General features: G+C 42.1%; 1 pseudogene; it reads left to right on the top strand.

The window, feature by feature from the left end:
* The first annotated feature begins 5827 nt into the window (after window positions 1-5827).
* LOC126472049 (5S ribosomal RNA) lies at window positions 5828-5945 on the top strand (annotated as a pseudogene).
* Window positions 5946-6161: the final 216 nt, after the last annotated feature.

Raw genomic sequence — 6161 nt, forward strand, 5'->3', positions numbered from 1 at the left:
TGTCATCAGCAACTAAATGATATTAATGTGAATTTAGTTGACGAATTGACACATCACTTTACAACTAAACGTAATATTGTTGTAAAATGATATTACATGACTCTATTCGTGATTACTTACTTTTAATTTTCACAAACCACTTGCCATCTGAATTCCCAGGAGTTGTTGCGAAGCACACGCAAACAGTAGACATATTTTGAAGAAATTCGTTTGTAAATAAGATTTTTAAATTTTTTCCAAAATACAGTGAAGATGTTGGTTTTGTGTGTTCAGTCGCAGTTGATGTTCACTTCTTCTCAAGTGAGAGTGGCGCCAAATTTGAGTTCTGTTTACTTTCTTCCTTTCTATCTGCATGCGTGAAAGCGCGCGTGTGTGTGTACGTGTGTTGCCTGTGTTGTTCTTTCTTTCATTTTGTAAAGTTCCTTTAATGTGTTAAATATTCAGGTAACATCTATAATCACTCAAGTTCACATCGACATTTACGAAAAAATAATCGTCAAAAATGCAGAAAAAGTTGAAATTCTTCATCGCGACTGCCAGGATGAAGTGGAAATTCCTGTTGTGGTATTCTTTCGTTTTTCAGAGTTCCAAAGCACAATAAAATTCTCTCTCTCTCTCTCTCTCTCTCTCTCTCTCTCTCTCTCACACACACACACACACACACACACACACTCTCTCTCTCTCTCTCTCTCTCACACACACACACACACACACACACACACACACACACACACACACAAATACTGAGAGCAGTGACATAGTATGACCCGCTTTTCAAGCAACCCAAGAAGCAGGTTATTCCCCAAGTTGCTCTGTTCCAGAATTCCTGGTAGCTGTTAGCGGATGTAAACTGATCTTCAGACTGTGACAAAATTCGTACTTGCGCAATTGAACTTGTTGAACTCGCTGACTGATTGTGATTTCCTGGGTTTAGTCTGTGTCATTCTTGGAGGACAGTTGCACTCTCGGTCGCGTTGTGTCTGCTTCGCGACTGCTATCTTTCCCCAGCTGTCATTTCTTCCGACTGAGCCCAACTATCGACATGGGCGGCTTGATTGATCAGTTATTATTAACATCATCTGACTGTCTAGTGAGAAAGAAGTACGTCGATAAGAGTCTCGGGCGTGCCCGTTGTGATGGGGGCAAGCTTCTTGGCTAAGTGCCACCATTAGTGACGTCGGATTACTTTCCGTACCATTGCCGAGACGCTTCGTCGCAGGTTTTGTTCCAAATATCAGATATGCTACATTATACCGAATTCTAGACATTCTGAATTTCTATTCACTATACAGTCTAATTCTTTCCTAGGTACAGAAATGGAAAATTGATTTGTTGCTTTAGACATTTATACCGAGTGGGCAGTGAGCCGTGATCTGGTAACTGAACTGAATTCATTGTAGGTTTGGGTGCTGGATTCAATTAATCTGCTGCTTAATGCGACGTTCCGCGTAATCCTGTATTTGCTCTATCAAATAAAATCATGGAATTCGGACAACACTAAATTTGTTGGAAGCCTGATGAACGCGACATGCCAAGCTGCCACTAAGCGCGCCCGACGACGAGTACCACTTTCGTCTTGGAAAATACCAAATGCACAAAAAAAAAAAAAAAAAAAAAAATTAATGTATAGCCACGGTATTTAGTGCGCTTGCTGTGAGACCGCGATGTACTTTGGGGGTGCAACAGAGCTTTGCAAGTTCCGTTGGCCTATGTTCTTGCCTTGTAAGCAATATCTGTAGCATGCAGCTACCGTCACTGCCCAGAAGACTTGTCATGGAGCGATATGATATAATATCTACATCATCTGCACTCTAAATCTTCACAGAACCATCCAATTGTTGCATTATCAAGAAATAATCTTCGCATAATCACTGCTTCCAGTCTTCTTCACTGTCGTCCACGTTCTTTTTGCTACACAAGAGTAATTAATTGTAAATAAAATAATTTCGTTATTGACGTTTTTAAGTGCCGAGTGGTAGGAAACAAGAGTCATCCAACCGCAGCAATTTCTCCGCCTGTGCTTGTTCACTTAGTTGCCTGTTTTGTGGACATATGCAAATATTTGCTAGCTGAGACATGCTACATAGGGTTAAGAGGCGAGATACAAGTATTAAGTCATTTTTGCACCTTTTGTTGCACCTTCATGAAAATATTTTAACGGTAAGATACAACTAAATCTGAAGTTAGTATCTGTTATGATGACGTGTTCTGCCATTAGGCAGATTCATCACTGCTAGTTCAGGATTCACAAGTCCTTCCAGGTTTGCACTAACCTTTCCAAATCTGCGTAGGATGTACACTGTCTGACAAAAAAATGAATTCTTAGAAGCAGAAGTACATGTTATTATTACAGCGATTACAAAATCGAGTCAAATTTTCAAAGAACTTGGCACTATGAGCCCACATACCAGTATGGCGTTGCTCCCTCTCTGGTCTGGCAGGATGCGTGCACTGACTCGGTTGAGATGGGTGTCATAAACCTGTCGTATCTGCTCCTTAGGCAAGCTGGCCTACAACGGAAACTTCTTAGCAGATTAAAGGTGTGTACAGGGCCGAAACTCGAACTCGGGACCTTCACCTTTCGCGAGCAATGTCTCTGCCGATTCCTTTTAAAATTCATTTTGTACGGTATTGTTCGTTGCATTTGATCTACGCGGACGTCACGTGACACCCACTCAAGTTCATCATTGAGTCCTTTATACAGTTTTTTTTTTTTCCTTCAGAGGACATGCAGCTCTCTCGACTACGCTATTCAAGTACGGATCACGATGCCTCCTCACAGCTTTACTTCCACCAGTAAAGCTGAGAGGGGGGTGGGGGGGGGGGGGTTGTGAGTCGTGCTTTGGTTGCTCAGTCGGTAGAGCACTAGTCCACATAAGGCTAAAGTCCCGAGCTCGAGTCTCGGTCTGGCACACAGTTTTAATCTGCCAGGAAGTTTCATGTCAGCGCACACTCGGCTGCAAGGTGAAAATTTCATACTGGCCTACAACTATTTTAACTGGACATTGATATCATGCATACCGCCACTGAGACAGAGATAATGTCAGAGCTGGTCCTGTACACAATCCATTAAGAACTGACCTAGCGATCTTGTTGGCCACAGGAGTGCCTCAACATCACGCAGAAATTTCATAGAGCTCAGTGCCAATTGTTTACGGCCATTTACCTGCTGGAAAATGGTAGCATGATATTGTCACCTGTGAGCTAACATACTGTAAGAGTCCCTCGATCACTACCAGATGTGACATCAGTTCGTACACTTGGAGGAACACGGTTGTGCTTCTCCAAAACATTGGAAGAATGGGACATTTCCCTGCGTCGTCACTATATTCGCCGTAGATGGTCATCTAGAGTAATGTAGAATCGCGATTCATCGCTGAACACAGTGCGAGGCTATTCATTAGTAGGACATGCTTGCTGGTCACGGCAACTGCCCAGTGTGGTGCTAGGGGCAACTTATGCATAGGATGACAAATCTCTGGTACAGCTTCTGCTAGTCTCCGACCAATGGTGCGGCACGACACGGGATGTTGCAAGGAGTCCATTACTTGTTCTCAGATGGCAGACGCAGATCCTTCCTTATTTTGGTCAGACGTGGTTGACCGGGACCTAGATGACAGGAATGCCTGCCTTCACGCTTCTATGCAGTCCAGCTTCGAGCCACTGCCACATCTGATGCCCCACATATCTGGATACTGCACGAGTCGCGAGGCTGTCAAATGAAGACCCACAATGAACCCCCTTTCAAACTCTGCCAGGTGCTGATAACGCTGTCTCAACCGAGCAGACGACATCCCCTTGTTCTTTATAGTGATAACTCAAGATTGACGCTATTCACGCACCGTATGCACTCTACCAGGGCACATAGCAACACTAAACACTGACAGCTCTAATGGAGTATGGTTTCTGTTTTACTCGTCACAGAGAACTGTAACTCTAATCATTTACATAGTTGTCGATTATGTGTACGTGTACGAAGTTACATTAACTTCTGACCATATCTCCTTCTTTGGACAGACAGTGTATTTGTCTTTATGTTGTCAATTAACTAGTATCATCTCCTATCTATGGTCATGTTTCCAGTCACCATGTGCCTTCTACTGAATCCTTTATTATGCAATGTCTTCTCATCCAGTGTCCTAGCAATTTCTTGTCCTTCTCTTAACTGTTTCCAGTATTCGTGTTTTCTCGTTCACCTTTTGTAACACAGCCTCATTTTCTTATTTTATCTGTCGATTTCATAACTTACATTCTTCCCCATATTCACATCTCAAAAGCACATACACATTTAACCTGTCTCCTCTCCAGTGTCCTTATTTCGGTACCACCCATAACACATTTATTTTCCAATAACTATCCTTATTTTTATCTCTTGCTTTCTTGTTACTGTTAATTTGGCATCATAGGTACTGAAGTAATAACTTGTTCTGTCTTATCATTTTCATTCATTATTACCATGTCATCAGCAAATCTTATACATTTTATTTTTCTTGCTCCCATCGTAGCATCACACTTTTATTGGAAGTAGTTTTTAACAAAATCGTCTAAATAGATATTAAATAGAGTAGTTGAAAGACAATAGCCTTGTCCAACCCATCATACAATTTTAACTCCTACTCTTACTTTTTACTCTCTGCGTGATGAGGAAATTGCTTATTTGTCCCCTTTCCTTTCAATTAATTCCGATAGTCTTCAAGGCGTCTAAAAGTTTAATCCACTCAAGTCTATCAAAGGTTTCCATTTCAACAAAAACTACAGAAACTCCTCTACGTTTCTGTAGGTATCTTTCCCCAATTATTCGTAACAGTCCGCTTGTATCTTTTTTACCTTTGTCGCGTCTGAGATCTAGCTTTTCTTCGTGGAAATGCCTCACACCTTTTGATTGCAATCGTCTATACATTATTCCTAGTAGAATTTTTTCCCAATGAGATATAAGACTTATTGTTCTATATTCTGTAAACTTCGTGGTATTTCTTTTCTTCGATATTGGCACCATCACTATGCCTGTGACGTCATCTGGCGACCCACGTTCTTGTCAATATTATTGCACAAATGCAGTATTTCCGCCTTTCCTTGGCGGAATCTCATAACAACCACATGCATTTCCCCATTTCATGTCCTTAAGTGTCATCTCAACTTTTCCATAATGGCTGGAAACCCCTTGCTCACTTTTATCTCATATAATTCTTCTGAGTACTTCCAGCATTCATTCATTATTTTTCGATTTTTTGAGATTTCATTATTATTCTCTTCTTTTATGATCCACATAGTGTTCTCCTTCCCCTTTTTGAAGTCCAAGTTATTTGCTTCCCCGATAGATTTACGCGTCCTCCTCTTTCTTTCTAGTTCCTCAGCTGAATCGCTTATTATTACAAGGGCATAACTCCTCAAAAATTGAAAATTTGCTTACTGAGACATAGATGCATCGATTGAAAATAAAACGGGACGCCGTCATTACCTTGCCGCTTGTAGAGAGCAGATTGAAGTCGGCAATTGTTTCCCATAGGGGACAACTTAAGGAGTTGTCACATGTTAGAAATAAATCAGTGGCAGGCCTGCAATCATGCTAAACCAATTTGATTAACTGTTTCATAGATAATATTAAGATGAGTAGTTCATAGTTTGAAGATTCAGATAATGATTGTAAAACAAGAAAACGAAACAAAGGTAAATAGATCCACAGTATGTAGTACTTTATTCAGCTGAAGGCGTGGGTCTATCACAGAAGCAGACAAAGTTGACTGAAAAGTGACTAGAACTAATCATCTTTTGTAACATGTTATGTATTCATTTTTGTATAAAATTAAGAGAGCTTTTAGAACAAGTGGGCAACGGCCTTGCCGCAGTGGATACACCGGTTCCCGTGAGATCACCGAAGTTAAGCGCTGTCGGGCGTGCTCGGCACTTGGATGGGTGACCATCCAGGCCGCCATGCGCTGTTGCCATTTTTCGGGGTGCACTCAGCCTCGTGATGCCAATTGAGGAGCTACTCGACCGAATAGTAGCGGCTTCGGTCAAGAATACCATCTTACGACCGGGAGAGCGGTGTGCTGACCCCACGACCCTCCTATCCGCATCCTCCACCGAGGATGACACGGCCGCGCGGGATTAGCCGAGCGGTCTCAGGCGCTCCAGTCATGGACTGTGCGGCTGGTCCCGGC

The sequence above is a fragment of the Schistocerca serialis genome, chromosome 3 (assembly GCF_023864345.2).
Source record: "Schistocerca serialis cubense isolate TAMUIC-IGC-003099 chromosome 3, iqSchSeri2.2, whole genome shotgun sequence".
Classification (NCBI taxonomy): domain Eukaryota; kingdom Metazoa; phylum Arthropoda; class Insecta; order Orthoptera; family Acrididae; genus Schistocerca; species Schistocerca serialis.